Here is a 23,146-nt window from a genome sequence, read left to right as displayed (position 1 = left end):
GATTCACGCCTAAACGCATTCACCGATTTCAATCAAATTTTCACAGATCATTGGTATTGGTCCATAGATGGTTTATGTGAAGTTTTAAAGAAATCGGTAAAAGTATGCGTGCGTTGTGTAAGTGTGAAAAATACAATATTTGCGTGTTTCCCTTATGCGGACATTACGTATACGGAATGAGAATACACGCAAATGAATAGAATATACACAGTCATGAATAACATTGTTTCGATGTCGGGTGCCGTATGCGACTGTATTATTCGTAACGCAATAGTTGTCCTCTCTTTTCTTTCCTTTTTAAGCATGCGTGACGCGGCATCAAAGCACATTGCTTTTTTTTTAACTGGAAAAATATTTTGAGCTTCATTTGAACGTTTTACGATTTAGATAAAATAAAACTTCGTTAAATATTATATTTGATTCCATTAATAACCATAAGCCTGTATTTTTCGAAGCTCAAAGTTTTTGGACAAATATTGAAACGTTTACTTAAATTGAATGTTAAATACATATATGTATATAAATGCTCAAATGTAAAAGTTTAGATGGATTTAAAATATACGAAATTATTCAGCGGTTGAATCCATACATTTTTTGAAATCCATCATATGGATCGACAGTCGCCATAAATGTTCCTTTCAAAAATAAAATGTGTTAATTTGATGGTAGCTCGAGTATTAAGATCAGGTTTCTATTAGTATAACTTTGTTCATGGGTTTGCGTAATTTTTCTGTGGTGAAAGTCTAAAACCAAGAAAAGAAAACGCGAAAGCCGACGAGCAAAATGTAAAAAATAAATCCTCCTGCATGTATACACATATACTCGAAAAAGTTATGCTAACACTTTTTTCATGCATTTACGTAGACAATTTTATATGGGCAAAGGTACGTTTACGAGATAAATGCCTAAAAGCAGGTATAACTAAAATAGCGCTCTCAGGCATTTCTGTTACAATTCTTCTGTAAATTTCATGCTCCAAGTGTTCGAGCATTGGTATAGCGCTGAAGACAAATGCTCAGGATATAATACAAAAATGCATATTTACTTGATTTCACATAGTAATATTATCATTGTTAAAAGAGAACAAGTTTGTATTAGGTAATAATTAAATAATGCAACCTTATGTGCTGCTTTGACGAGTGGGAAACCCAAAATAAATAATTATATTTGTATGTGTGTTTAAAAGAGTTGGATTATTTTGTGAGTGTAAGCAGTTTCAAAGTCAAAGAGTAGTTGCAACATTAAAAAGTACCTGAAACACATTTTCATTTAACAACTAAAATAGCAAATATGAGTGTGTTTTTCATTGTTGTTTTTTTTTTGGGAAAAAATTTATAAAAATAAAATATATTGTGCGTAAAATTTTAATAATCAGTGAAAATAAAAAAACTGTGGTTTCGTTGTTGTTGTTAGCGATTGTAATGCACATTGTAAGTTTTTCATGTTTTTTTTTATTAAATTCATTACTTTTCAATTATTTTGTTTTAACTTATTGGAAATCAACTTATGCGGCCAAAAGAATTAGAAATTTAATTTCAACAATAGAAAAAAGAAAATTATATTACTTACTGGAATGGGAAGAGTTTTGCAACAATGCAAATTAAATGTGTGGGATGAATGTGCAATGGCACATAAAAAATCAGTGGAAGCATTGGAAAGAACTTTGAAAGATTTACGTAATAATCAAGAAATATTTGGTGGTGCTTTAATATTATTGTCTGGTGATTTTCGTCAAACTTTGCCAGTAATTCCCCGTTCAACACCAGCAGGTGAAAAAAAGCATGTTTAAAGACATCCCATTTATGGAGGCACGTAAAAACTTTGACTTTGAAAACAAATCTGTGAGTTTATTTGCAAAATTATGCATCGGCTGACGAATTTTCAAGACAACTTCTGAAGATAGGAAATGGACAAATTCCTATTGATGCTGCTATTGGCTTAATCACTTTGCCAGATAATTTTTGTAATTTTGCACACACAAAACAAGAATTAGTTTCAAGTGTTTTTCCAAATATTGCGCAAAATTATCAAAATCACAATTGGTTAGCTGAAAGAGCAATACTGGCTGCGAAAAATAAGGATGTTCGTCAATTGAATGCGAATATTTTAAATGATATGCCTGGTGAGATTGTAACATTTAAATCAATTGATACAGTTATAAATCAAGATGACGCTGTAAATTATTCAACAGAATTTGTAAATTCCTTGGATTTACCTGGACTGCCGGCTCATCGCTTACAATTTAAAGTTGGTGCACCAATTATTTTACTTAGCAGATTAGCAGAAGCAAAAAGGTCATTAATAATCTTATTGAAGCAACAATTTTAAAAGGAAAATTCAAAGGTGAAGACATATTGATTCCGCGTATTCCGCCGATTCCACCAGATTTAGCTTTTGACTTCAAAAGATTGCAATTTCCAATACGTCTTGCATTTGCAATAACAATAAACAAAGCACAAGGACAATCGCTGGAATTATGCGGAATTGACTTAGAATATGCATGCTTCTCCCACGGACAATTATATGTATCATGTTCACGTGTAAGAAAACCATCAGTTCTGTTTATTTATACCACAACTCAGGGCAAAACAAAAAATGTAGTTTACGAAAAGGCTTTGCGTTAGTTTAAGTTTAAAATTAACATTAATTTTATATTCTAAAAAAAGAATAAATACACATAGAGTGAATTTAAATCGAGTGTTCATTATTCATTCTTAATTTTGATATGCCTAGCGAAGCAGGCAGAGGGTCCGCTAGTAACAATATAAAAAACATTTGTATTTTCATATTTTCATAAATCGGCTTAAAATTTTAAATATTTTAATTTAAATTTCTTCTTTTATTCATTTTTGATTTAAATTTTATTTTTAAGTTTTTTTTTTTAATTTAAATTCAACTTTTAATTTTTTTAATTTAAATTAAATTTTTAATTTTTATATTATTAACTTAAATTTATTTTTTTTTTAACTTTTACTCCAACTTTTACTTTTCAGTTCTTAAATTGTTAGTTTAAGTTTAAATTAGAAATAAATTTACATTTCATTTAAATTTAGTTTTTAATTTAAATTTAATTTTTAATTTGTAATTTAAATTAAATTTTTAAAATTTTTGATTTGAATTTTATTTTAAAGTTTTTAAATTTTTTAATTTAAATCTAATTTTTAATTAAAATTTTGTGTTCAGTTTATGAAATTTTTATTCAAATTAAATTAAAATTTTTTTTTTAATTTGCAAAATTTTTAAGTATAATTAAATTTTTTATTTAAATGTTTTTAATTTTATTTTATTTTTACTTTAAATTTAGTTTTTAATTTTAAAAATTTTTAACTTAAATTTAATTTTTATTTTGTTAATTTTTAGTGATATTTGCATTTTTTATTTAAATATAAAATATATTTGATTCCAAATTTAGATTTAAAATTTTAATTTAGATCTAACTTAGGTTTTAATTTTAATTTTTAAAATTTTTAATTTAAATTTTCTAATTGGAATTTAATTTTTAAGTTTTTAAATTTTTAGTTAAAATTTTATTTATATTTAACCTAAATATAAATTTAGTTTATATTTAATTTAAGATTTAATTTCAAATTTAGATTTAGATTTACATTTTTAATTTAGATTTAATTTAAGTTTTATTTTAAGTTTTTACAAATTTTAATATAAATTTATTTTAAGAATGTATAGTTTAGATTAAATTTTTAAAATTTCATTTTAAATTTTCAAAATTTGTAATTGTAATTTAATTTTTTATTTAAAATTAATTAATTTAATTTTTAGTTCTTAAATTTTCAATTAAAATTTTATTTAACGTTTTTTTTTAATTTTTTATTTAAATGTAATTTTACAATTTTAGTTAGAATTTTAATTTTTGGTTTTTAAATTTTTTATTCAAACATAATTTTCATTTTTAAAGATTTTAATTTAAATTTGATTTAGTTTTTGTAATAATTTTTTAAACTCAATTTAAATATTTTTTAGTTTTTGAAATTTTTTATTCAAATTTTATTTTATTTTTAATTTAAGTTTTGATTTTATTTTTTTTTTTTGTAATTTTAGTTTTAGTTTTTGAAATTTTTAGTATTTAAAATTTTTAAATTTGAGATTTATTTTTAAGTTTTTAAATTGAATTTTCAAAATTTATAATTGTTATTTAATATTTTATTTAAAATTAAGGAATTTAATTTTTAATTTTTTACATTTTTAATTAAAATTTTATTTTTTCGTTTTTTCAGTTTTTTATTTAAATATAATTTAATTTTTTTTAAACTTAGTTAGAATTTAAGCTTTCATATTTTTTTATTTAAATCTGATTTTCATTTTTAGAGATTTAAATTTTATTTAATTTTTTTAATAATTTTTTAAACTTAATATAAATTAAGTTAATATTTAATTTTACATTATTATTTGGATATAAATTTGTAATTTAGGTTGAATATAAGTATTATTTGTAATGTTAAAAATTTTTAATTAAAATTTTCTTTTCAATTTTTGAAATTTTTAATTGAAATTTTATTTTTATTGTTGCTGGTATTTTGATTTTAGATTTTTTTTAAGTTTTATTTTTAATTTTTGAAATTTTTAATGCAAAAATTGTTTTTAATTTAAATTTAGTTTTTAATTTTAAAATTTAAAAATTATTTTAACTTTAAATTTAGTTTTTAATTTAAATTTTATATATTTTTAATTTTATTTTTTTTTTTATTTAATTTTTAGTTTTTTAAATTTGAATGTGATAGCCAAGCTATAAATTCCTATTAATCTGAATTTGTAAAATTAGCAGCCTTTGAATCAAAGCTAAATAGCGTCCAGTCACTGGTCCCTATAGGCGGCTTTTGCGCATCGCTGTCACTCAGCTTAGCTGTTGGCAATGAGAGTGCACAGCCAGCGCTACAATGCATTTATTTGCATAAATATACACACATGCACACACACATACACGAATGCATACATCGTCACAATGAACGGCAGTGGCGTGATTGGTGTCAATGTCAAAGTTGAAATCGAAGTGACTGAAATGCAATGCAGCTGATTTTTCTTTTATTTTTCGCAGCTTTCATATCATTTTACAAATCATGGATCTGCGGTTAATTTTCGCATGCGATGCCAAACACGGGCGTAATTTAATTATTAACATTAACGTTGTGATTTATAAACAAATTGCGAGCAATGAAAGAAGTTTGACTGCTGGCGCGTCAGGGTGTCGGCGATGCTACTAATCGAGCGCGCAACAGGTATTCGAGGCATTTATCAACGTCAGCCACTAAAACAGCGACTATCATTAGCGTTAATTTTTATCAATAACAACAACAACAACAACAACAACTATAATAAAAGAGAATCTGGCAATTAGTTGCCTGTCATTCGTGCATCATTTGACTGCCAACTTAACAGTTTCGTTGACTGCTAATGTCAGCTGACTGAGCAGAGAATGCGGCATGCGATGGTTGTACAGAATAGATGGAGATATATGTACATATGTATTTATGAGTGTATATGTAAATATATGCATTAATATACATCCATGCCCGCATTTATGCTTTAACTGATTGACGCTGCCGGCATCGCGTGCGTTTGTGCCGTAGAACTTCTATCGTGCGCTACTGTTCTAAATACACAAACCGGCCAGCATGCAAAATTTTAATTTAATCAAAATGAGTACTCACTTATTTGTATAGGTTTCAGATATTCACTAAATGTCAGCAGCTGTCGACAATTAGCTGTTTGTTTTAAGCGTAGTTTGTTTGACTAGCAGCGCAGCTTAAGTGGCGGCTGATTTGATCAATTGGAAGTGGATGTTCATTTATCGATGTAAGCAAACTAAAATGGAAAAAAAAATTAATTAATCGAAATATAGAAAAACTATAAGTGATTAATAAACTTAAATGAAGAGTACACAAATACACTCTCACACTTTGCTATATACCAGAAATATGTGGCGCAAGCACTTCGAAAAAATTAGAATTTTTCAAGAAAGTTTCTCTGCCATCTTCTCGGAATGCTTTGAACCAGCTTTTCTGCGTAGCTCGTCGACAAACAGGACTAGATTTTGCCAACTTGACGCACGAGTCGCTTTAAGTCATGGGCTGGCCTTCCGGCAAGATATGTTTTCATAATTCCGCACACATTTTCAGTGCGATTGTCGCCTGGGAAGGCCAGTCCATTACCGTGGCGCAATTTTCTTGAATTTTCTTCAATTTTCTAGGCCTTACAGAGTCGACTTTGGTGTTTTGGGTTATCACCCTCTTATAAGACCCAATCATACGAGTAGTTTCTTCTTGGATATATATTTTTCACCGACTTAAAAAGTCTTCGATTGTAAATTTCGGTCATTTTTTCGGCGTTCAAATTTTGGGTGAAGTGTTCCAAAAATCCGAAACCTCGCTCGGAGAACGAACCCCAAACTTTCATCTTCACTGGGTGTTTAACAGTGCGCTGTACGATTTTAGTATGGCTCGTGGACCAAGCTCGCTCAAATGGAATCTGAGCCCAGAAAGTTGCTTCATCCGAGAAAACAACCTTACTTTTTGTTTACAGTAGCCCAAGCCTTGCGTTTCTCAATGGGTTTTTCTCAGAGCAGTGGTTTTGATGATGTGGGACGGTAGGACATGTTCGCCTCCTTTAGTCGACTTTCGATGGTGTTGATACCTACTTCTATTCTCTTTTTAGCAAGAACTGATCGTAGAACTCTGCGTAGTCGCAAAGAAGGGTCCCGTTTAAAAAGTTGGACGATCATTTTATCCTGTTTTTTTTTCGTCACTCGCTTCCAGCCGCGCTCGGAGCCGCATTTTTGTACACCTTATACCGCTAATTCTACATCACAACAAACTTTGTTGACTTGTTAATCACTTTTGCAGCCGCGGCGTAAGATAATTTCGGTCGTTTCGAATACCGCCTTGAAACCGTTTGTCCTTCGACTACGTGGAACATTTTACTTAAAGATCTTGGCTCACGTACCTATAAAATACAGCTCGAGCGAGAATTGAAGCCATATGACCATCGTTTGCGTCGCTTTTTTGCTAATTGGGCTCATTTAGATTTATTATGACTGATCGAATGGAACATATAACTCGTAGTCGCGGCAAAAATGTGCCGGATTTCATATTCAAAAAATAAATACCCTGAAATTATCTCCCAGATTATAATAAAAAAAATCATACCAACAAAATTTCTGTTTTTATTTTCACTTTAAGTTTTCAAGCTCTCAAAAAACAACCGAATATACGAGGTGGCGCAAAATTAATCATCGCATTTGAAGGTTTACAATTTTTGTAAATGGCGTCTTACGTCAACGATATTTGACACTTGCGACACAAAGAGACAAGCAACGGTGACACGGTTCACTTTACAGGGCTACTTTGCTGGGGCGGCAGCCCTTGGTCGGGAAAAACCAGAGCCATTCTGGTAACGTAGAACCGGCTGCCACTCATCTAACACCCCACCCCTCTGGACCCAACCTGTCCAAACAGCAAGTTTTTTAGTTGAACGAGACGAAGACGACCGGTGATTTGCATAGCGTGACTCTGGCAGTGTTTAGTACCTATTACTGCTACAACAACAATAAGCAATTGAGGGCATGAAGATGAAGAAAGATTTTCATCACTCAACATCTTTTTTTTCTAGTAAAAAAAATTATTTTTCAAAAAAAATTGGATGATTAATTTTGCGCCACCACGTTTTACATTACTTAGAATTACCATTTGGGTACATGAAGTAAAACTACTTAAAAATCTCTAAAGCATGTTTTTTTTGTTTTTTTTTACGGTTGAGAAGGTTTAAAATGTCTAATGCATCATCAAAACTGCCGTTGCTGCAATGCTATGTGCGAAGACTAAACAGCTCTCCCTCTTTTGGAACTGTCGCCCACCCTTTCACCTACTTTGGCATTACTTCAGAGTGGCTTTTCATCTTCCTCATTGCGAGGCCTGTACTTGTATGCCTTCCAGGTCCCTCTTTTTCAACCGGAGAATCTACTGCTGATTTGCCACGTTTCCTTGCTATTTAGCATCTTGTCGATTACATTGCCTGTGGTTATGTGAACTTCTGCATTCTCCAACGTTCGGCGTTCTTGTTCCCAGCGCATGCATTGGAAGAATGTGTGATCAGCGTCAGCCTAGGCTGCATCACCGAGCATGCAAAATACTATACTTTCAATATATTTTTACAAAGTATTTCAACAAAGTTTTAACCAAGAAATATTTTGTACATATTTGGCGTAATTTAAAGTAAATAATTATTTTTTGTTTTGCAATGAAATTAGATTTTTTAGTAATTGGCATCCTTCTTCTTCTTAGCCTTACAGTCCTTGCTTCCTTCACAGCTTCTTTTAATTGGTATTATTGGTGCCTCACTCTTCGTACGAATGATATTTTTCCAAAAAGGATTTTTGCTTCTAGAGCAACCAAAAAATATCTGAAAAGATGTGAATTTATTTTCATGCGCAATGAGTTCTCGTGTGTTTAGGACTCCATTTGCACTGTGGGAAAAAATTGTTAAAAAACATTTGTAAAATTTACAAATTATTTACATCGCACAGGATAATCTGCATTAGAGCATTAAAAGTCAAATTCCACCGTTACATCAACTCGATTAAATTAGACTCCAAATTGAAAACCACAACTTTTCTGTCGCTCGTTGCTGATATTTTCGGTTATACGAATACTTGAATCGTCTTCTATAGGAAGTTGTGCCACAAATAATGATAAATAACCAGCAGACGTCGAATGCATCAATTCTTCAACCAGCATTCAGTTTAAATTTAAATAGATCGCTGTGGTGATTCTGAAAGACATGCATTATCTATTTCGCAATGAAAACCACAAAAAATTGCTGTTGTTTCATTAACTTTTCCTTAAGGTTTGGGAGCATTTTCCCGATGGAATAGATAGACTGAGCTGTTGATTTCAAAAAAACTCAAACTTTACCACTCTATTTGTGAAATGTTAAAATATTTAGTTTTTATTTAATATAGTTAAAATAATAGAGATCCAACACACCAACTCCTACCGTTCAGAATTGTCAAAAAAGTTTGCTAAATTCTAAAGCTGGAGTTGGCCCACATTGCCATACAGCAACACCTTTTCTACGTGTAAATCGCGTCGTTGCTTTTGTAGCAGCCTACTGAACTCATAGTAGTCTATATATACTTTATATAGAAAAGTGTTAGTTGAGTAGATTGAAGCGGGCTTGCGAAGAGAGGTACTCTGAAATTTTGGAGTCACATTTATTATTATCATTGGCCAGTTACTTATTTCCTCGTCGATATTTATTAATTTTTTTTTTGTTTTGCTAATTTTCTCGAGATGGGGATATCAAACCCTCAGTCATTGGACTAACAATGAATATCGCATTATATATTTTTATGTTTTTGCATCTTCTTTTGTTTATTGTATTTAAGTATTATTATTTTTTTTTTTTTTTTTAATTTTATTCAATTCTATTCTATTTAATTTTATTTTAAATTTTATTTTTATTTTTTTATTTCCTTTTTTAAATTACAATCTATTAAATTTAAACAATAAGTAATTATTTTTAAAGTAGTATTGGAATTCTTTGTTCTCTAACCAATGCTAGATAAACATTCAATTTTGCTTCAGATTATGCTACATTATATTATTTTCTAAGTGTTATAATAATAATAATAATTATTATTAATTAATTTTTTTTCTTTATTGTTTTGTTAAATTGTGAGTTCGGTTGGAGTTAATCGTTTTCTCCGATTGTAGTAGTGTAGTTTGCGCATTTTTTCATTTTGATGATTTGTTAGTCGTTGTATATGCTTGATGCTGTATTTTCTAACTGTGTCATCTATTGTATCGATATTGAGGTCGCTGTGGATCACGTCGTTTGGTATATACCAGCCTGCTTTTGTTATTGTTCGAAGTATTTTAGATTGGGTCCTTTGAATTATTTTGATATTGGATTTTTTTGCTGTGCCCCAGATTTCTATCCCATATTTCCAAATGGGTGAGATTATAGATTTATATATCACCACTTTGTTGTTAAGGCTTAGTTTTGAATTTTTAGCCAACAGCCAGTACATTTGTCTGAATTTGTTTTTGATTTCATTTCGCTTGTTTTCTATATGTCGTTTCCAATGTAGTTTTTCATCTATAGTTATGCCAAGGTACTTTGCATTAGGGTGGATTTTTATTTCATTGCTTTTTATAGTTAGTTTGTGTTTCTTAGGCTTTCTATTTGTATAAATTACTTGTACCGTTTTATCTTTGTTCACCTGTATTCTCCATTTATCGAGCCATGATACAGTGTCATTTATTGTTTTTGAAGAATGTCAGTAGCTTTTTTTTCTATTTTGTCTGATGCCATTAAAACCGTGCCATCCGCGAATGTGACTATCATGCAATTTTTTGTTGTTGGGATCGGTATATCTGCTGTAAATATCAGGTACAATAGAGGGCCTAGGACACAACCTTGGGGCACACCTGCTGTCATTTGCATCATGCTTGAGCATTCGTCTTCAAACTTTATAAAAAAATGTCGGTTTTCCAGATAACTTTTGAAAATGGTGAAGTGATTCCGTGGCAATATTTCGCTTAGCTTGTGCAGTAGTCCTTTATGCCACACCCTGTCAATTTGATTCAATATTTTGAATTTAATTGAATACATTTTTTTTTTTTAGCTTCTTTATTATTTTATAGTGTTTAAAATTTATTTTCTTTTATTTTATTTTATATTTTACTTATTTTATTTTTTCATTATTTTATTTGCAGCCGCCGTAGTCGAATGGGTTGGTGCGTGACTAACATTTGGAATTCACAGAGAGAACGTAGGTTCGAATCAGAACTTTTTTATATTATTAGATGATTTTAATGTTTTTTGTGTTTTTTAATTTTCCATATTTCAAATTCAAAGAATATTTTTCATTTGTTTGTTTTATAATTGCTTATTTCATTTTGTGTTATTCTATTTTATGTTATATTTTAAATGTACTCCTTTCCTTATTTAATATTATTTATTGTTTTATTTTATTTCATCTAACTTAATTTTTTTTAATTCATGTTACTAATTTTATAATATATATTTTTTTCCTTATGCCCTTTTTGATTGATTTTATTTTACTTCAATTTATAATTTTTTTTTTTAATATTCAAATTTATTTTATTTTATTTTATTTTATTTTATTTTATTTTATTTTATTTTATTTTATTTTATTTCACTTTATTTATTTTTGAATTTCCTTCATTTTTCCATAACATTTTTATTTTTTTATTTTTAGTCATGGTGTTTTTAATTTTTGCTAATATATATTTGTATTTTTCCAATATATTTATGTTTTTATATATATTAAAATTACTTTTTTTTATAATTACTTATTTAATTTTTTTTTTTTGGTTTCTTTATTTTTTCATATTGTTTTAATTTAATTTAATTTATTTTCTTTTATAATATTTAATTCTTTTACATACTTTATTATTAGAACTATTTTTTTGTATTATTTAATATATTCGTATTTGCTTATTTCATTTTTAAATATTTTATTACATTTTTTTCATTAAAAATATATTTTTTGTTATAAACAATTTTTATAATTGCTTATTTAATTTTTTTTTCATTATCATCCAATTTTATTTTTATTGTGTGTTTTTTATTTTATTTATAAATTTACACTATATAATTTATTTTGGTTTTAAATTTTTGACTTCCTTTTACTTAATTGTGTTTTTGTTAAATTAAATTTATTTCGCTTCACTTTATTATAATTTATTTTTATTCTCTTTTTTCAACTTTGATTTTAATTTATTTTATCTTAATTTCTTTAATTAAATTTTCTAATTATTTATTTTTGTTGTTTTATATTTTGTATAATATCATAATAATACTATTTTTAATATTTGATTGTTTTATTTTATATTTTTATTCTATTTTAGTTTAACTTCAAAATTTTTTTTTCTTATTTATTTTCTTTATTTTGTATTATTTGTATTTTGACATCTGCTTGTTTTTCTCATATTATTTTGCTTTCAATTATTTTATTTTATGTAGTGTACTTTTCTTAGCTTTGCTAACAGTTTCTTTTTATTTATGCTTTTTTAATTTTTATTTTATTTATTTTTATTTCTTTTTTTGTTTTTTAATTATTGTTTGTTTTTTGCTTGAAATAATAAATCACCGTGACGCATACGTCGTTGAAAACCGCAATATTCGACATAAAACCGTAAGCGCGTGTAACTCAATGATTTTTCCAGTTAAAAACTTGAAATATAAGTCACATGAAGAGTGGCGCTGAATACAAAATCTATTTTATTTTTTATCAATAAAGATATCTTCCTTTTCATCTTCTCGTCCCCCGCACAACGGAAATAGTTGCGATGTGATTCATTAATTAAGTATTGCCAGCAAAACTCGTCATAAATCGTTTTGTAAGCTTACAAAGTGACGCGCATGCGCTCAGTAATAATTAGTTGTGCCTACACGAGTTCGTTGCTTAAGTCTTTGGTTTTGCTTGCTTTTTCTTACCAAATATATGTACGTATGTACATATTTAATGAAAGCAAAGGGCATTAATGCCGTGACGTTAAGAATATTTACAAAATAAAAATAAAATAAGTTGGGTAAAAATGCAAGTCATGCAAATTAATGGAAATAAGCAAGGAGAATAGAAATGTTGACATACATACTATACGTATGCCTTAACATTATTAATTTTGCTTTTGTGGTTGGACAAAATAGAATTAAATGAATATAAGATACTATAAAGCTATAAGACCTACATATTTATTTATTATTTTTTAATTCTGCATCCAAATGTTAGATACCCCTCCAGATATTCAGCTCACTGGGTGAAGCTTATAACTCCTCACATTGCTGTTGGTGGTATCAGGAGCTATGAAATTGATGCAGAACAAAGCCCAAAGGTGAGCACAAGAATATCGAACAACTGCCTTAGAACTTGATGCTAGAAAGGCTACATAGAAATCGGGTGGACCAGAGAAAGCTGTGTAGTTCCATGTAAAGTGATAATTTATTTTATTCTGATGTGCATTTTTTATTTTTATTTTAGTTTATTCAATTTTATTGTTATATTTAAATAAATTTATTTTATTCTCTTTTATAATACTTTATTTTTATTATTTTATATTTTGTATAATGGTGTATTTTATTTTGTTTTTTGTTTTTTTTTTTTTGGTTTTATTATATTTTATTTTCATATACAGTTTTCCGTCTTATTTTCTATTTTCTATTTCCTATTTCCTATTTTTTTTTTATTATTTAATATTTTCGTTTTTGCTCTCTCATATTCTTTTTCACATTTTCATTATTGCGTGTTTTAATTTATTTTATTATCATTTATAATATTTCAATTAGACAGTCACCGATAAGAGTTCCGGTAATTATTCCTCTTTAAGCCCAAGAGTAAGGATTTTCATATTTTGTCTTAGGGAGGCCCAGCAGTTTCCCAAGAGAAGCTGATTCGGTGCTCCCCAGCTCCCAAGTTTTGCATGATTCTTAGCATTTATTTTAAAAGTACCAACTTATATAGTTTTCTTGAAAGATTGAGGATAATTCTCAATAGCTCACCACCCAAGCGCACATATGAGTGGGGCTCTCAGTGATAGTCTTGGTGCTATTCACGCATGAGTCTAAGCACGTCAGAGCTGGTTGACTGCCAGAAAAATTTTAAATAAAAAACTTTAATCCTTACCTTACTTGGGTTATAAGGAAGCAGATAAATGTGAATGGAAAGGATGTGGGAGACCACATTCAAGCTTCAAGCACCTCTGAATTTTCCAAACTTTGAAATCGAGGCAAAGGCTAGCATGGCACCCAATGGGAGTGTGAATACTTTTGTGTAAAAATGCAAATGCGCTAATGCACAAGAAAAACAGTTTTTTTCTAATTTCTTATTTATTTTTATTCCATTTACAGAAGAATAATTAAAAAAGCTATTAAAAAGTTAAATTTACATATGTGTGTGTGTGTATACACTAAAAAATACAAATATTGCAAAAAATAAGGCGTTTATTGATGTTTAGACAAGAACTGGTTTTGCACAGCATCCACCGGCATCTGCACCCGCGACAGCGACTGCAACGATGGCAATCACGACAAAGCTGAACGTTAAAGAGTTAAAATGCAAAAATTTTGCCACGGCCAGTGCAGCTTTTGAAGTTGCAGCAGCCGCCACCGCCACCGCCACTGTCAGTTGTTGCTAACTCGGCGCTTTTACTGCAAACCGCAAACATTTTTTTTTTGATTTTCTTTTTTTTTAATTTTTTGAGTATTTTTTTTTTCTTTTTGTGTGCATTTTTTTTCTTCTCTTTGTTTTTGTTTGTCGAATGCGCTTTTGTATGAGTATTTGTCTACGCGTGAAATCAAGTTTTGCATTTTTAACAACTCACAAATTCCTATTGATTTGCTTTGGTGCACCAGCAGACTAAAGGAGTAGCAAAACAGCAGCAGCGGCAGCGGCAGAAAGTCACAGGCTGGCGAGTGCAGTGCCTCCTGCCTTGATGCATTTCGCATGTTCATCTGCATGTTAAACATGGGTATGGCTTATGTGTGTGTGTGTATGCATATATGTGACACTAACACTGTACTAGCGCTCTGGGTTGAATATATTTTCTGTGTGCCTTATATGTATATGGGCCATTAAATATCGTTAAAATAGCAAATGACGTTAAAATACAGGATGAAAAAGTAAGAAGAATTTTAAATTTAAGAAAATTTAATTTTTAAAAATTTTTTTACAGTTTATTATTCTTTATAGTTTTAGGCGTATTTCTGTGGAAGTCGATTCTAAAAATTCCCCATTTCCCCATAGATACGAAGTTATTTTTAAAAATTTAACTGCCCGACGAGAGTTTGATGCGCACAGGAAGCTGTCATTCGTTTGAGGCAGAAAGTTGAAACTCGTTTTTCTTGAGACTACTTTTTCCGGTACGGTCTGCATAATAACTCATACAGTTATTGTTTTTCGATGCGGTTTTTTTTTTAAATATCCTAAGAAGAGTTGTTTCTATAGTCTGTCGAGCCGCATGTTTGATATTTTCATTAAAAATTTTTATAAACATAATGAAAGTGTGACACTTATGACGTAAAACGCATACTTTTATTGAGTTGGCAACTAAGTAAAAGCGGATTTTTTTTTAAATCAAAGACAACTTTTTCATGGAACTAAATAATTTTATTCTGTAATGTATGGCCCATTTTGATCAATGATCTTTCATAAAACTTCTGGTTTTTATTAGCAAAAAACTAAAATATTTACTCCGATAGCCAAGCGGCAATTAGGGCCCTAGGCTCTATTATGGTGCATTCGAAACTGGTCAGGGAATGCCTGGTCTCTCTCTCGGTTGCATCAGAATTCTTCGATATAAAGATAATTTGGGTACCTGGTCACAGTGACATTGCTGGAAACTGAGAAGCCGACGAAGTGGTCAGACAAGGGACCTGTGAGGTAGTGTGCCCGCGAAAGGAGAGGATCGGGATCCCCTTGACAACATGTGCTGTTCTCCTGGAAGGATGGGCTTTGCACCAACTCAGCGAGCGCTGAGCAAGAAAACGAGCGTGTAAGGTCGCGAAGTCCTTCTGGCCACGCTTGGATAGGAGGCGTTCGAGGGATATTTTGAGGATTACAAAATCTCATCTCTCAAATTTCGTGGGCATCCTCATAGGACAGTATCCGCGGGGTATACATGCCGTGAGAATCGGAATTACTTTGAGTCCTTTTTGCGTCAGCTGTATGGAGGATGAGGTGGAATCATCTCAGTACCTGCTCCTTAGCTGCCCAGCTCTCGTGGGGCTAAGATTCAAGCATCTTGGTTCTCACTTCTTTTCTGCGCCTGCTTATATAGCAGGTCTTGATAACAAAAATATGATGAATTTCATCAGCAGCATAAAACGTCTAACACAACCGCACAGTAGTCACCGTTCATAGTCCACAAATACTCAACCCTCCCCACCCCTTTCCCTTTCGTCCTATCGTCCTTTTTCTTTCACCTCTTTTTCCCCTCTTGTAATGGTATCACAAAGGATGAACCAAATTTATTTCGTTCAAGTGGGACCACTCTCTGGGCAAGCATTACTACCTAACCTAACCTAGCAAAGAACTGAATCAGGTACGAGTTGACATCATCATCATTATTGAAATTTTTACCATTCAAGGAGTTTTGTAAAGATCGAAACAAAAAGAAATCAGATAAAGAAAAAGAAATCAGTGGCAAAACATCCCAACTAAGCTCCAATAATTTTTGCCGAGTGGCCAAAGATGTGTGTGGCCTTGCATTGTCATGATGGAATACAATACCTTTTCGATTTGTTGATTCGGGCCGCTTTTCTTCGACTACATTGATTAATTTCGTTAGTCGTTCAATGTAGACATCAGAATTGATCATTCGGTTGGGTGGTAAGAGTTCAAAGTAGACAATTCCTTTGTTCTTGAGGAACCCATGCATCGACTTTTTGAACATAGCCAAGTTGTTTTAAATGATTTTCAATGCATGCATCTGATATACGAAGCTTCTCTGCAATCTCACTTGTTGTAGTGTGCTGATCCGAATCGATTATTGCTTTGATAAGGGCGTCATCAACTTCAACTGGACGTCCAGAGCGTTTTTTCATCTTTGACTGAAAAATCACCAGAACGAAATTTGGCAAACCAATTTTGACACTGCCGTTCTTTTAAGGCCTTTTTATGAGCTTGCGCTGTGGTTTTCCCTTTGAGGAAATAAAAAAGCAAAATATGTCGAAAATGTTCTTTTGATTTTCCATTTTTCAACGAACGCCAAACGAAAACTACGCAACCGATCATGATTCAATAATAAAAGGTTTGCTCAGTAAGCAGCTTTCTCATTACCTCTTGACAAATCGGCTCCCTTAGCAAGACAATGGGTTGCTAACTCTAGAAATTTTTATCAAAAGTGGAAGAAAAATAAAATTTGTAGTAAAAAGAGGTTGTCTGTAAAGTCGGTTTACTGACGATAGTTTAACGTGATAACGTCATAAGAAAATACTGATTGAATGGTTGCATTTTTCAAAAGAAAATTTTAATTTTATTTGTTTGATAGATATTTTGTATGGATATAGAGAATGAGTTAACATTAACATAACATAACATAACATAACATAACATAACATAACATAACATAACATAACATAACATAACATAACATAACATAACATAACATAACATAACATAACATAACATAACATAACATAACATAACATAACATAACATAACATAACATAACATAACATAACATAACATAACATAACATAGCATAACATAACATAACATAACATAACATAACATAACATAACATAACATAACATAACATAACATAACATAACATAACATAACATAACATAACATAACATAACATAACATAACATAACATAACATAACATAACATAACATAACATAACATAACATAACATAACATAACATAACATAACATAACATAACATAACATAACATAACATAACATAACATAACATAACATAACATAACATAACATAACATAACATAACATAACATAACATAACATAACATAACATAAAATAACATAACATAACATAACATAACATAACATAACATAACATAACATAACATAACATAACATAACATAACATAACATAACATAACATAACATAACATAACATAACATAACATAACATAACATAACATAACATAACATAACATAACATAACATAACATAACATAACATAACATAACATAACATAACATAACATAACATAACATAACATAACATAACATTACATAACATAACATAACAAATTACCCCGTATTAAAGCACTTATCAACAGCTTTCATTTGATACCCATATTGTACATACACATCCGAAGGTTACCCGGGTCCACGTTTTGACCTATATCTCGAGCCCTATTTCCAAAATAAAATATAATCCATGTTACTCGTGATGTAGCTTTCGAATGATGAAAGAATTTTTAAAATCGGTCCAGTAGTTTTTGAGCCTATTCATTACAACCAAACAAACAAAGTTTTCCTCTTTATAATATTAGTATAGATATGGTAAATATTACCATACATTTTTTCCTTCATATATAATAAAAAAATAATAATAATAACATTAAAGCAACAGGTATTATTAACAAACTTGGTTTTATTTTATATTCTTCAAGTAAATCAAATTAATAATAATCAATAAGAAGGCATATGCCAATACAAATACGTGAATTTATATATGTACATATGCGCATATACATACATATATACGCTCACTTAAGTAGGGAAGAGCAAGATGTCGAACGTTGCCGTTCGTTTGCTTTGTTTGCTTTGTCGTTCCTTCCGCGCTTTCGCTTGCAGTTCATTCAATGCAATGAGCAAGGTAACTACATATGAGCAAGGTAACACTAATATGAGCAAGGTAACACTAATGAGCAAGGTAACACTAAAGAGCAAGGTAACACTAATATGAGCAAGGTAACGACACATTTTTTCGTGCGTGCAGCCTGTTAAATCGAATTATAAGACGTTATCACGTCAAAAAATTTTGCTTTGAAAAGGGTTTTTAAGCACAAGAACTTGCTCGGTATGTCCATAACCAAAACGATATGGAAAACATCCTGACATACAGCTTAAATCAGGATATGATAGCGCATCTTTCTGGGGCAATGAACGTGAAAGATGGACGTTTTGACAATTGAAACCCGATGCCTTTCAAATATAGGTTGGGAAAGTACTTACTAGGTTACTTTAAAAATACATGAGTTACCAACAAGAGCTCATTTAGCAATATAAGAGTATAATTAATCTCAGATTCCGGATGGCAGATGATTTTTTATGAGGAGCTTTTTTATGGCAGAAAGACACTCGGAGGTTTGCCGTTGCCCGCCGAAGAGCGACCGGTATTACAAACAACATTTCCTATCGTTTGGTGTTTCATCCCCGGGGCTTTGAATCCTTGCACTTCCAAATGGTAGTCACGCAGCAAGCTATTCGACTACGGCAGCTGCCGTCGATATAATAATAATTAGTTTAAATAGGTGCAGGTAGTTTGTTAAGTATTTATGAATGCTAGAATATTCTTGACTGGGTGGACAAAACTCCAAACTTACGTGGGCAAGGCATGGTAAAGTAAAGCGCCGTGAGTATGTTCAGAGTTTGTTCTTAGTCAACCAAATTCATGATGAATTCGCTTCTTCTTTGAAAGAATTCAAGGTCATACTTAGGTAACATAATAGTTCGATATTTCGTGATCAGTTTTGAATTTAAAAATTAATTCACAAAATTTAATTCTGGAATTAAGTTAAACCATTTTTTTGAATATCATACTTGGCAATTTCCGTTTATACTATATATTTTTTTATAATTTAACTAAAAAAGAACTATTTTGCTACCATTTTAAGCAAAAAATTATTAATATTTCCATTTTCTTCATCCTTTTTAAATGCGACCTTTTGTTAGGGAGTGTCAGAGTTCTAATGTCAAAAGTGAGCAAACCTTTAATAATTGAATCATGGCAACCGATCAACTGACAGCTGAATTGCCAACTATCAAATAACAAAAAAGAAAAATTAGAATAAATTTTTTTATAAAGTTTAAGTATCAATAAACAAGTATTTTTTTATTTATTTCTCTTGCTATCCTTTCTAAAAACAGTTTTTCTTTAGCGCATTTTTAGCGCTGTCTGACGTATGTAACCCCTTAAAATACGCGCACTCATCAATCTAATCATCAATCTGCGAGTAAATGCCGGTATCCACGACTTTTGTGGCTTTTTTTTTAATATTTTCGCAGAATATTTTAATCCCCTAATGCCCCATTCAAAATATTCTTTTGGGCACTTCTGTAAAAGGCGGCCAAATTTACCCATAAAAAGGGAAGCTAGAGGTTAAAATGTTCGTCAAAGATGTCCCTCATGAAATGTTACTCCTAATTCAATAACAAAAAGGTTGTGTAAAGTTCGGGTGCTACTCAATACATTGATGCAATTTGGAAGTAAAGGAAAGTAAGGTTAGGTTTTTGTGGTAATCGGTTTGGAATAGCCAACTCAGGGGGTTAGAGGTTGTCAGAATTTTCAAAAAATTTAATTTTTTTTTGCTCCGACACTTATGTGTCGAAGCTGTTTGTTTACCATATGTCTAAGCTCGGTTTGTGACGTTTAGGTTATGTTAGAATCGACTAGCACTCACTGCTGATGGCATCTTTTGACAAACAGCGGGAACTTAGTTGCGTACCCAATATGTTTTTTGAACTGGTGATCACTGTAACTTAAAAACCGCTTGGTGGATTTCAATAAAATTTATAAACATAAAAAACTCGTGCTTGATCGAAAGATCGTTTTTTTTTTTTCAAAAATTTCGATTCTTTTTAAACAATTAATTCTCGGTTTTTTTCTCGAAAATCTGAAAAATATTTTCTGAGGCCGCCATATTGTTAATTTGAAAAAAAAAGATTCGTTCAGGCACAAAACTAATTTCTCTTGTCGGATTGATTTTAGATGAATCTCCAAGGACTTGTGAAGATCACCGCAAGGGACTTCTGGAGATACGGGCTCCACACAAACAGCGATAACTTTATTAACTTTTTTTTTGAAATTTTGCAAAGTCAAGTCGGAACATGATGTATTAATGTTGTGTTTTTATTTTTGTAAAATAAATCAATCAAGTAAAAACCTCCAACTTCCCCTCAAAATGTAATGCCATTTTGCTCTCTCATTTTCCCCCTACAATTGTTACAAATTATTTGCTTCATGGACAGACCTATTGTAATTCATGCGCTATGTCAAGTTATTCCTGACACACACACGCGTCGACATATCAAAAAGCTATTTATGCATACGAGTAGACTTTTACTAACCCAAAAGCTGCAAAGTATTAGGTTAGTTGCGGTTTGTACCAAAAACAATGTAGTGGCTATGTATGTGGTGGTGTGCTAACAGAGCACAGAGCACAGAGGATTTAAATGTCCAATAACAAATGGAATAGAGAAACAATAATAAAATTTGCATGCCTTTAACCGCAATAAACCGCTATTTAACAGCAACGAATAACATCACTACAGTTGTGGTTTAGAATCTAAACTTTAGATCTATAGGGTGGGCCATGTAAAATTTGCTAATCAATATTTTTTCAAACTTTTTTTTATTTTGAAGATTGAACATAGTCATTGATGAATGCAAAATAATATCGTTCAAATGACTGCCACGACTAGCTTTACAGTAGGCCATTCGATCAACCCAATTTTTAAGCACATTTTCGATTGTTTGGGCTCCAATTTCATGAATGGCAGCAACTTCGATTTCGTGTTTTAAAGCATCAATCGTCTCTGGATGGTTCGCATAGCGTTTGTCCTTAACGGCTCCCCACAAAATATAGCCCAACGGGCTTAAATCACAGCTCCGAGGCGGCCAATTTGTATCGGAATTTCGGCTGATTATTCGGTTTTCAAAAACGGTAGCCAAAAGTTCGAGTGTAACTTTGGCAGTGTGACAAGTTGCACCGTCTTGTTGAAACCAAATGTCGTCCATGTCATCCTCTTCAATTTTTGGAAACAACTCGCTGAGCATGTCACGGTAACGCTCGCCATTTACTGTAGAAGAAGAAGACTCACCACTTTGGAAATTGGTTTTCAATATTTCCCAATTTTGTTCAAGCGTATAGCGTCCCATTTCGTAAATGTCAAACCTTTAAGTAAATTATGAACACATTTGACATGTCATTTGTGTTACCATTCTCAAAAAAATAGGTGGTTCAAAAAGCAAACGCTATATGGCCCACCCTGTACATATGTATTGGGTTGGGGAAAAAGAAATGTCGTATTTGTGGTCGAAATTTGACGCTTTATTTAACGTACTTAGAATTATCCGATTCAAGTCAAATATGCCCCGTTTTGTTCGCAAACTTGTTGTCATTTAGAAGGCAACTTCATTATCCCCGCTTTATAAAACCCCCCCTCCTTATTTGCAAAAAACTCAGACAACCAGTTTTCGCAAGCCTCTTTTGAGGGCAACTTGGTATCACCAAGGGCGTTTTGCATGGACCGGAAGAGATGATAGTGACTTGGTGCCAGGTCCGGACTATGTGGTGGGTGCGATAAGACATCACATCCGAGCTCCCGTAGCTTCTGGCGGGTCATCAAAGATTTGTCCTGGTGGAACACACCACCATTCCTATTGACCAATTCTGGCCGCTTCTGGTCAATCACCTGCTTCAAACGGTCCAGTTGCTCACAGTAGAGGACCGAATTAAGGGTGTGGCCATAGTTGAGCAGCTCATAGTGGATAATTCCCTTCCAATCCCACCAAACACACAGCAAAACCTTCCTGGCGCTCAATCCGGCCTTGGCGATGGTTTGGGCCGGCTCGCCGCGTCTCGACCACGATCTTTTTCGCTTGGCGTTGCCGTACGTGATCGCCAATCACTATTCGCTTCAAAAATGGGTCAAGTTAGTTCTGTTTTAGCAGAGAATCGCAAGCGTTGATTCGGTCTAAGAGATTTTTTTGCGTCAACTCGTGTGGCACCCAAACATCCAGCTTTTTTTGGAATCCAATCTTCTGCAAATGGTTCCAAACGGTTTTGTGGTCTACACCTAGTTCCTGACTAATCGAGCGAATGCTCACATGCCGGTCTCTTTGGATAATTTCAACGATTTTATCAGTCTCTACGACGATTGGCCTACCAGTACGGGGTGCATCTTCGACATCTATTACACCAGAACGAAATCGATGCAATACAGTATCAGGCCCATAAACTTCACAAATTTTTGCCCACGTCTTCGTTACATTTTTACCTCTAAGGTAGTAAAAACGTAAAATATGACGAATTTCTTGCTTGGTGGACTCCATCTTTGACGCGCTATAACTTAAGACTGAAACGTACGATCACAACACTGTCAAAGAGACACTTGTAGCACAGATTGTCGTCTTCAAATCGCCGTTTAGTGTGACCCGATGCAATAAGTACAACGCAAGATACATATGTTTAAATGGCGCGCTCAATTGACAAAATACGACATTACTTTTTCCCCAACCCAATATATGAAGGCTGACATGTGTATGTAACTTGTAAATAGGAGAATATGAATGTGTTTAATCAAAAATGAGTGAATTTAAATTAAATTAAACAGATTAATTCAATTTTTCGATCGTATTTCAATACGCAATGCTTCTCATATTTTGCATTGACAGTTTTAATTGAACTTGCT

Source organism: Anastrepha obliqua, chromosome 2 (assembly GCF_027943255.1).
Source record: "Anastrepha obliqua isolate idAnaObli1 chromosome 2, idAnaObli1_1.0, whole genome shotgun sequence".
Classification (NCBI taxonomy): domain Eukaryota; kingdom Metazoa; phylum Arthropoda; class Insecta; order Diptera; family Tephritidae; genus Anastrepha; species Anastrepha obliqua.
The sequence above is the reverse complement of the archived record's forward strand: the minus strand, read 5'-3'. Positions refer to the sequence as shown.